This window comes from Mya arenaria, chromosome 10 (genome assembly GCF_026914265.1).
Source record: "Mya arenaria isolate MELC-2E11 chromosome 10, ASM2691426v1".
NCBI lineage: Eukaryota > Metazoa > Mollusca > Bivalvia > Myida > Myidae > Mya > Mya arenaria.
In genome coordinates, this window is record NC_069131.1 from 15,897,510 (window position 1) to 15,909,804 (window position 12,295).

Here is a 12,295-nt window from a genome sequence, read left to right on the forward strand (position 1 = left end):
ATAGCTGAAAACGCATAAATATTAAATATTTGGTGAGTTCTAAAAGATTTACTGTGATATATTATCGTCTCACAAGGCAGAATTATCGTGTTTTTTGCACCTTTTTTAAATTAAACCCGGTTTCCTTCATGAGAACCATTGCTTTCGACATTTATTCATTTATTCATATTTTTTGGTCTATTAAAGCAATTAAAAAAATAATTTGGTAAATCTTATTTAAGAGTAAGGGTGCATCTCTAAAATACAATAGTATAACTATTACCGTATAAGGTTCTGCTGACGTCACGTCAAAACAAGAATTATTACGCGATGTTAAAATGACTTTAGAAAACAAATGTGCGTCAATCATTTTTTATCATATTAATTAAATATAATATTACTTTGCGTAAGCGTGTCTTCTATTTGATTTAAACTGGCGACGTATCATTTAAAAATAATTATTCGTACTGCGTTTAGATTCGAAAGGACGTACCTGACTCACATCCTATTTTGCTGATTTTGATTCTAATATTCACTCGAGTCGAATTCGATTCGCCGGATCAAAACGCAATACTAGTAATCCCATTGTATTATTCCTATGTTCTATGGTTAACCCGGAACACAGGTGCAAGTATAATTTTGTTTCGTAAAGAAGTGGTAATAAATACCCTTTAGAGGCATTCCTTCCCGAAAAATAGAGGGACTACCTGCAGAAACACCGATTTGATGCATCATCATAAATAATTTAATAAATTTCAGCTACATTTTGAAAACGATGTCTTAAAGAATAGGCAATTTGTTAATGTATATTTTTGTCAGATTTGTCAATTAGAAAGGAGCAGGTAATCTTATTGCGACATATTATCAGCTGAGAGTAATTATTGAAAAGATGTATACTTTATTCGCCAGTTTTATCTGGCAAGTTAAACGATTCAACATGGCACACAAAGCAAAGAGTTTTGCGCCATGTCAACTAGAAAAGAGTTGTGGAAAACCATCCCATGTGTTTAAACAATGAGATATATTATATTAAATTGAAAAACAGAAATGGGCTTATCAAGAGTATGTTCGATTATTGTTGAAAGTTGTGATATACCGGATATTATAGTAATTTAGTTGTAAATTATAAAAGCGAACGTGCAAGTTACTAACCGTAACGAGTAACAATGCAATATAAACTATAAAAGTAAGCCAGTGTCCTGTTTTCCCATGAAATAGCACAGGGATAAAACATTGAATAAAACAAACAGACAAGAAAATCAAATCTACAAGCACGTGATTAAATCGTTCATCAATTTTGCTCATTAAGATGGACATCTTTTAAGACATTGCCCAACTTTGCAGCGGCTTTGAATTGGAGGTTTTATGTGGAGCTATTTCTAAATATGACCCAATATCAAATTTGGCCCCAATCTCAAGGACGAATTTCACGGAAAGAGAAAGTTGTATTTCTCTTTGATTTTGTTTACCTCAGCTGTTAGTTGTACATATAATGAAGAAATATTTATAAAGGTCACCCTCAATTCAACCCGGTTTAAAACGCTTTGTAGGCAGTTATCAATGCTTTACGCAAACCTTAAGTCATTAGTTGAAATTGTGGCAATAAATACAATCCTATACTATAAATGAATCAATTTAGAATTCGGTTTATCGTTATATTTACAGGGTAAATATTTGTTTATATGAGCAGACATCATTGTAGGATTTGTAAAATATTCTCAACACAACGCGTATAGACCTTATACTATGCAAATTTAACATTTCGCTACGCATAATAAGCCCTACAAAACGCGTAATAATCCTTATGCTTAGCGTTATCAACCTTTCATTACGCGTATCAACATTTCACTGCGCATAATCAACCTTTCACTACGCGACATTTCATTACGCGTAAACAACTTTACCCTACGGTTATTTTGTACGTTTATTATTACTGTTATTACCCGTTACCTGTTCTTTGGTATTGTCTAAAGGTCACACAAAGCTGCTGTCATGATTTAGCCTAGCTTTAAAAACACCTTTTTGTAGGTTTGGTTGTCTTAAATATGCTTTCGTGAGTTTGTAACAGTTATTTAGAGTAATACAATATAAATTACGTACGGTGACATAGATACTGAGGCATAGAAGTGGCATGTGTGAATGTTTTATATCTGTTTGATACGACTAACTATTTCATTCCAACAACTTAAGTTCCTCGTGGCAATCATTTGTTTACGTCGTGGTCATGATTTTTGTATCCCTTCATACGACTTTATATGTTGAAACGAGTTAGAAAATCATAGTCACGTGATAAATAACAATACACGCATGTAATCTCTATGCAAGAGTAGTGACACGCCAAGTAGAAAAAAGTGTACAAGGTTCGAGGTTAATCATATCTAAATGACAGTGATACAACGTCAAAATATTGCAAATAAAATTAACATATCTAACACAACACGTCATTTAATACATTGCGTTTTGTATAAAAAAAAAACATTTATAAGAAGAAGTTCGATTACTTATTTGTTTTGCAAGATCAATTCTCTCATTAAATCATTGTATCTCGTGTAATGCGTTCACAAAATTGGTGAGATTAATTTTTCAATACGTAATATCTAACGTACACATATCCGTCGGCCTTTGCATCTGCTGTCGCACTCTCTTGTTAAAACTAAATCAATTTTCTACTACGGCAATTATTGCTTGATATTTAAAGGAACCATATTGTTATGTTAAAACATTTAAAAAGGTAAATTCTTCTTTTTTCTTGAATAAGTTGTCTTTTAAAAATTATTAAAACCTAGTTTTGGTGTATCATTTAAACGGCAATTTTAGTTTCGATGGATGTGATTATATTCCCATAAGTTGTTATGAAAATGATAATACAGAACAAAGAAATTTTGTATCTGCTACAAATAAATAGTTCTACAATCAGGCACACATCGTTTGTCAACAGCAGTCATATATAATAGAAATTAAACAGCATCGTCATGGTTTGTAGCAGATTGACATAGTGAACATTAATGCCAAGTGCTTGTACATATCTGCCTATCCTTCCTGAACAATAATGCCAATTGCGTGTACGTTGTTGCCTATCTTTTCGAATATTTACCCAAGCACACACGATGATGTCAGTTTAAGCAGAGGCTTGGCAAGTTGAGCATCCAACGTATGTCATCACTATGTTGTTTACATGCAAACATGCAATCCCTTTGTAAGCAACTTATAAATAGAATATCAAGAATGGATTATACTCTATACAGTAATGAAAAATTATAGCCTGTGTATTGATAAGTTTGGAAAAAATCATTTCCTGTGTATTGATAATCATTTGTATACAATGTATAAGTGCAAAACGATATCTGGTATATAAATAATAAATGACAGAAATGTATGGCACAAAAAGATGTCTTGTATATTGATATGGACTGGCATTACATATGTAGGGCAAAGATTGATATACGTTGGCATTCACTGTATAAGACGAAAACGAGTCATGTTTTATTGATAACCATTTGCATAACATGTATACGACAAAGATGACACCTGGTATATTGATGAAAAATGGCATAAAATGCATATGACAACTCCTGGTTAATTGATTTGCACTGGAATAAAAGTTTATTGCAACACAAAAAATTGTATATTTTTAAACATTGGCATAAAATGTAATTGACAAAGACGACCCCTGCTATACCCTGGTAGCTATAAAGAATAACTCTAAAGATATGAAGTCGAAATAAAGGTGGAATAGAAATATTTCTTCGACAAACAATTTTTATATGACGCTGATTCAAATTGAAAACGAATATACTCAAAATTCCGTTTAATAAATGTAATTCTATACTATATGGATAGACAGAAATACGAGTCATATGTCAGCAAATACTAATGAAGTGCTTAGTGAATCGTGTATTTTTTTCTTTAGTTATGTGGTCTTCTATGCTTTTAATGAAAAGTACACCTTTTCTATCGAAAGAAGTTTTGACCTAAAGTAACTGTTCTTTTATCAACGCAATTTATTAAAAAGTGAGAGTTTATTTCTATATGTTTTATGTTGAAGCATACACTTGAGTTTATGCCGTGTACACAAAGACATTGGATAGCCAATTTTAAGTACGTTACAGAGTTCAATAGTACTAACCAGGTAACACAGAATACTAAGTAAGGGCAGCTGGTCAATGACATCAAAATTGCCATTTAAATATACAGACAGCATACACTTGCGCTACACAGGAAAGGTAACGCAGTCGGAGCGTCTTACATTCTTCTTTGCCCATCAGACACCAGTCCAGTCTAAGACTTATGCTCATCGAAACCCAACATATTCGAGGAAGAGTGTCTCTTCTGGATGTCTTTAAGTCTGCTGACGAAATGACTATAAATTGCGACCAGTCAGCATATAGTCATCAGAATCATGGCTAGGTAAAACCCTGTGTTTCTTGTAATCCATCGGGTTCATTCCCAAAGACGGATACAACTTGGCGTATTAACATTTTACTAAGTCTTAAGATAGTATTAGTTCCATCTTACTGACGTTTTTATACATAAAATGATGTCTCTTTGGTCCTGTGGGCCTCCTGCTTGCATGTCCGTACAACCTTATGAAATCATTTAAGTGCCTGATTGGCGAAAACGTGGAGGAGTGGCAAGAAACCTTCTTTTTTGTGTTTGCCTTATCCCTATTACTATTGACATGTCAATTCAGTAGTCGCACATTCGATATCCCTCATTGCCAATATTGTTTCATTCGTCATTCGCGAGGGACGTTAAAACCTGGTGAGTGTAACATAATCAGATAAACTCCAGCAAGAGATACATTCTGTATGTTCGCTATGTACCAAAGCCTAACGAGACTAATACTCTCAATCGGAACACATTGATAGTCTGGTGTCGTTCGTACACACTTGCATGCCAACCCATTTCCATCCCCAAACGAACCTTTGTTTGTTATTAACTATTTGTGCGTCATATAAAAGTGCATAGTTATCAAAGGCCTTACAAATGACAATCAATTCATGGAAAACTATTTCTCATTATTATTATTTTATTTATATTAACTTTAAATGGTGATAGAACAGCATTAGTCCAGCGTTATTTTATGGCTTTTGCTATCAATTATTTGTTTTTCTCTGAAGCATTGAATAAAATATCTTTACGGCCCATGTTTATCATGTCAACAGTTTGCAATATGGAGAATGAATCTTAATTGATTATGTATAACTCTTAGTTGACTACAGCTGTTTTTTATTAGATACTTTAAAACTATAACACTACCTACTGAAACGTTTAGGAAGTATTATTCCATCACTTAATAATCGGTAAAGCAATTTGATAAGGGTATGGTTTGTTTGTGGTGTTTGTATTTGTGTTTGTGGTGTATGTTTGTTGTTGGTGTTTTTATTTCTTTATGTGCTGTAAATATGTTCATGTCTACAGTTCATTGTCGTTTGAGCCCTAACCTTGTGCCCATAACAAGGGATTAGATTTAAATTGTCGACCACTAGTCCTGTCACTGTGTTTTCATTGTATTATTATAATTACAATGAGCAATTAAATTAGCCCCAAAAACATACAAAACATATTCAGTCAATACTTTTGAACATTTTTTTCTGTCATGTGCAAATATAATAATACACACACAACACTCCTTTGTATCATGATCGTGTTCAACTACATCAGAAGATTACACGCGGACAATACCCAAAATGCACGTAAGGAAACTGTGAAAATCGCTAGTTTAAAAAGAAATAGCTGAAACAAGAATTGAGCACGTGACGTTGGAAAGTATTTAAGTGTCCTACCGGGAGAATATGAATAATTAATGGCGGATAATGAGCTTTTGATTTGAAATTGCAAACTGTTTGAAACAAAAGGGGTGTGCATTAAATGGTATTAATGTAGCTAAAAGCTCGCAGAAAATGCAGCTTATATGCAGATACCACAATTAAAGTAAAATACAAAATTGCAATATTAACATCACTACTACCGATTAATCTATAGGAGACGATTATAAATTGTTTGTTTAAATAAACCGTTGATTAGGAATGCCTAACTCAGTAACTTCATTGACATTAATGCTTGTCACTTCGGTTAATGCGTTGTTAAATGAGCAAATGTGATGTAGTATTTAGTGATGTCATCGAAAAATAGGTCTGTATTTCTTTTTCTATGTTTTATCACTATGTCGTTACACAAGTACACAATACATTTTTGGCTGCTGAACAGGTTAATATTGCATTGTTATGTTGCAAGGGTGACATACTTACATATACGCTCACTTAAATAATTTAGAGGAAAATCCAATTACTGGACGTTTCACATGTTACAACGTTCTCTCAATCAGCCTATGACATTCATGTTAATTAATTTACACACGATGTTTCCAAATTCAGATGAATTATTAATGCATTTTGGACGGGTTTTCTCATATATCAGCTTAAAATATTATTTTCATGGCGCGGAATTGGTGACTTGGGATACCGTTAAGATTCTGTCTGCCATGCACCGGTTTACTGGCCAAACATACCGATCTACACCATACAATCCTAAATTATGATTACTCTTATAATCCGCCATGCTTGCTGCGCGGAATTTGCGACTTAGGATACCGTAAGGATTTTGTCTGCCATATACCCGTTTTCTGGCCAAATTATACCGACGAACAACATATAATTCTACTTTATGATTACTCTAATAATCCGACAGGCTTGCTGTCGTTTTATGTCAATAATAGTTATAGCATTGATCATCATATGAATATTCTCCTCAAAATTAACGACCAAGAAGGGAAGGCTCCCTATCCACTCATATTTTCATAAGCAAATATTTGAGTAGTAGGCAACGCTGCGATTCTTGAGTAAGAAAGTCACTATCAAGGATCATTATATTGCATATCCAACTACATATCCAGCATTTGAACTCGCATGCCGGGTTCCAATGAATACCAAAAATAAAGGTTAGGACCTGCGCTTTAACAGCTAAGCAGACATGACAACATCATTTGGTTCCCCGCCTGCTGACGGAAACATATTATAAACTTCGTAAGTTTAATATTGTGAAGAACCGTATTGACTAAGAACGGTATGCTTTCTCGCTTCATTCTAAATCATTATTATTGTACACAATACACGTATGCTTAACTATAACATATACTGTCCGATCTTTCAGCGACCTCACTAAAAGAATCGTATTTTAATAATCCGATCATTTGCATTATCAACTTATATGATTGACCTAACTCACCAATAATACATTTTCCAAATGATATAAGCTGCAATATACGCATTTTCATAATATGACGGCACATCTCAATCATATTTTGAATATTCACGTCCCTGAAGACATATGTGCATTATTCAAAATAGTTTAACAATAACTGGAAACATGTTTTGCCTTTGAATAAAAGGGCTAATATACAACTCCATATGTTTAACATGTGCACACAAGACAACACTCCATTTTTCCAAAAGTTCAAAAGTGTCAGACGTTCTCAAAGAATCTCATAGAAGACTACTTATAGCTAACATTTGTTGTTACAAAGATCATAAACTATCATAGTAGCATCAATACTGTGAAGAACTCGCCAGGAAGTTAAACAACAACGCTAACAAAAGTCATGTCTATATGATGTAGACAACAAAATATTGCACTAACCTTTAAAGACGATTTCAAAATTTCACACAATCTGTCTAGAACCAATATATTTGAAGCGCATATACGTTGTTCATTTAAATGAAAACGTAATAATAAATACTGAACCGTTTTCTGATTATGCTCAGCAGTGCAGAAAATTGACATGCCAAAGGAAATTTCCGCAAAGCCATTTTGTCTTACATTGAACCTTTCCCAGATATGAGCAATGAACTTAACAGGGAAACTATTGCTTGTTTAAGGAATTTTGCGCCGTCAATATATCATTGAACTACGCATATTTTATTTCAAATTGAAAAGAATATCAAAATTTATACTAAGCTTTGTTTTGCTTTTTCAATTGCCAGACAACACGACGTGTCTAAATGAAACTTGTCATACACACTGCACTATTGTTAATCTTAATATTCCAATAAAGGACGCATTGACTCTGAGCGATTTTTGATAAAATTGAAACGTTCAGATGCATGCGTTTAATGAACATTTCGTTTAATGTCAAACCATTTTCGTCATAGAATATATTACGAATCATCATATCATACACATCTGTATTCAACAAGTTCTGGCAATTTGTACGTATACTTACCCTAAAATATGTGTAGTATATGATCTACATATAACTTCATAACGTGTTGCTTATAATTATTTATGATGCATTAATAATGAATTATTTGTCAGGAAATATTTCAGAGAGTTACCAGTAGCTCTTTTTGCATCAGGGGTTTAGAAAGTAAATTCAGTATTCAATACATTGCAGCGATGAAGCTAATTATTATTCTTACAGTGATTATAAATCATTATGTAAACGTATCATGCTATTGTACTTTAAAGATTTTTAATATATTGTATAAAATAAACAGATCACGAAATCGCTTTCTTTTACCACCAGCATAAATGTCCCATGTACACAAAATATGAATTGTTAACGTCCTTGTCATCAGGTTGGTCTACCCTTGGTGTATAATGCATTAACACAATTTGCTTAAAGGGATAATTCTCATAGTGTATATCGTCGCCTTAGTGCAATTACTCAATAAATGCATAAAGAAATAGAAGCAGATATGAAGTGTTGTTGTACTAAGGTGACGATATCAGCTCTGAGAGTACGTTTCGGAGCATATGAAAAAGAAAACAAACAGCAAGAACCTTAACTCTAGAATATATACGCGACAACAATTTCTTTATTAAAGAAAACTATAGCATAGAAACGACACCACCATCTAATTTGTAAGGGCTTGGGCATGCTTAGTTCTCAATCAGATTAAAATTTAGCTTAACGTTTTCCAAAAGAGTTCGATTGTTTTAATCCTTTTGGAAGTCCGTTTAAACCAAATTACAGACGCAAAAATAGTGTATGGTTTTGCTTCAAATATTGAAAGCATTGCAATGTCGTCAGGGAATACAATTGACGATCATTAATACCAGATCAACATGATTGGGACCTACATTTCAGCGTAATGAGTCGCCTTTTTGGAGCGTCAACTTTTTGGAATGCAAAATTATTAAATAATTATTAATTAATAGTAGGACTAAATTAAATGTTACTAGATTGATATTTTTCACCATTTAGCTTAATGATGTTAGTTCGAAAATAGTATGTAATATATGTACACATTGGTAAAAAAAATCCGAGGCCAATGACTCGAAAGGGAATAAGTGTACGTAAATATTTGATAATACATTCTTGAGTAAGGAAACATTTAATGTGAGGTGAGACTATATTTGACAATTAAAGGGCTGAACACCGGAAACAATAGAAATGCGTCAGCTCATTTGGTACAAACATAACTAAGTCGGGGGTTGTCGATACAAATATCGGAAAAATCACTAGAGTTTTAAAAGGACACATTTTCGAATGTTCAACCTTTTGCTTATCCAAACACGTAACAATAAAGGCAATATTAAACTTAAATCAATGAGACTAATTTTAGGATTCCCTAATTCCCATGACTTTTCTAGCCTTTGTGCAAGTTGGGTGTTAACCATCCGATAAGATGGTTCTTCATATTTGATTTTTCCACAAACAGATTGCAACCTTGGCAGGAAATTGACTGTATTGACATTCACGTGTGAACCACTAGACCATGCATCCGTCAACGGCTGATAGAAACGCAAGTTGTGGCATTGAATTGTACGCAGACCCTCCCACGAGGCTTTTAAATATCTTATAATTGCATTTGCATGACAGACACAGTTTAAGGACCTAATAGAAAATACTCTCATGTAATTGATCGACTTTTACATCAGTATTATATTAAATCACAGTGACAAACTCAGCGACTTAGCAAGTCCTATACGTGATATACATATTAAATGACAAACGCTTTGAGCTCAATGTATAACGGACGTATTCCGAATAAACGTACATAAAAGAAAAAAACATTACATAGAGTTAATCAATTTTCTACCACAAGAAATGAGGTTATTAACAGAGAAAGGTCAGCTGCCAGGTTTGTAGTCACCAATGCCCTTTATAAAGTGTGTACCTCAAATTAAATGTAGCATTTTCATTTTTGTCCTTCATCACCCTTCTAAAGATGTATCCAATGCTCTAAAAATTTAAGTATTTTTATCAATATGCTATTTTACTGGCTGGAGAGCAGTGTCCGGAAGTTTTTACAGGTTGTCTCATTTTTAACGCCTTGCACGGAACAAATACTTGTAGTAACAAAAATAAGGAGTCAATACCATATGATTATTCATAGTCAAATTTGCGACGTCATAAAGGTCGCGCCAAATTTGGGCGACAAACTAGGGCAGTTAATGAGGCCTTATTTACCAAGAAATGTTCATTCTGAATTGACTGTTATCCCGATATAAGCTCAAAACACTTATTCAAAGAACGAAATAATTATAGTGTGCCTTGATAAAAATTATACAATTTTAAAGGGCAGGAATATACCATATTAAAGCTGATTTCAATCGAATTCCCCCGATTTTCTTAATATATAATACAGTATAATTTCAGCATTTAAAACGTTGTGTTGTTTTGTTTCCCCCTAAGGAGCCTCACGGTACTAGACAAGAATGTGTTTGTACATGTTGTCTCGCTCGATAAACAAAACTATCGATACAAATCGACGGTTATTTTTGCATTTAGGATGTGGACATTGGTGAGGTAAAACCGATTGCTATAAATAAATATACCAATTGGCCATTACACATAGATTAAATGGATGGATTTCTCGAAAAGTCAGATCAACAGTCGTATCAGACTTATCACTCTGGAGTTATAGTAATTTGAGTGAATGGTGAATTTCACTTGGTCCTTATACATATATACATATTTCACCAAAATTTGCTTCATTGCTTAGGCAAAACTATTACGACTAAGTTTGATTTCAAAATTTGACCAAATTGAGCATTCCTTATCAATTCTTACCAAGTGTGTATATATTGATGTCTGGGAAAATTTTCCAAGCGTACCTCACATGGTTCGTCTCGTTATATCATTGTTGATTCATATATTCATTGTTATCCCGTCAAATAAGCTAGTATTTATTGTTTACCACTGACAGCTTTTGCAAAATGTCTTAGATGTTATCGAGCATGTTTAAAGCTGCAGTGATCGACGCAATAGACTCACATAGCAAATATCATCGTAGGCAACAATTCCGTAATGAATAATATATATATATAAAAACCCGCAAAGGATTCCATTTCTAGATTGGTAATACTTTCATTACTGTATTCTCTATTACCATTAAATATTGATTACCAAAGGTGATGTGTGTATTCTAGTCGCTTCATAACTGTAGACGTGCATTACTTAATCAGCAATATTTTGTGAAATTTTCGTATTATTTTATACTAACCCACTGACCGTCTGAACCCAATCATTATCAATAAACAAGATTTGTGTTATCAAAAGTTCTGGTGGCTTTATTCTATTATTTTATGTATTATACTGGATAAACAAACCAGTGCACTTCTATTTTCACTGACTGTGCTTAGGCGCTTAAGCAGCAATTATTGATAATTTACGCAATGTGTGACTGTTTTTTTAGTTTCGTAGGGCTATGTTAAAACTTTCGTCCATTGGATTTTGTTCAGTGTTTTTTTATATGAATTTTGATTATTTGATTTTAAACAAATTGATGATTAAATGAAGATTGCTTATTTTTTAAGTATACGTGTGCTGCCTTTACCGTTCAAATAAGTGTAATGCCTGGTCAAAGAATCATAAAGACATAAGGTCCGCTTCAGAACATTAAATGCAAATAGAAAACTAATTATTCCTTAAATGTTAATACTCTAGCAGTGATCATTAGAAGAAAACGTGATATTTCCTATTTTTAAACAATAAATGACGTCATGATTATATAGCAAACTTACAACGTCTAGGTCAACATTTTAAGAAACGCAAATTTAACAAAAGAATATAGTTAAGGTTTTTTAGGTTGATTTTTCTGGACATCATCACAGTATTCTTTCAACTTATAAATGGAATCTTTGCGAAAACGATTGCGAAACAAAGCTGATATATATTTTTATTACATTATTGCTGGATCTCCATATTTGAATGCATGTTGCGCGGGAAATACCATGCCTGTGTGGTATCCGGCTCATCATCTCCGCATGTATACCGAATGTTATTTTACAAATTAAAAATACCGGGAAAAGGCATGTGATAAAAAGGATATGATACTCATCATCTTACAACACACACATTTAAAGGCTC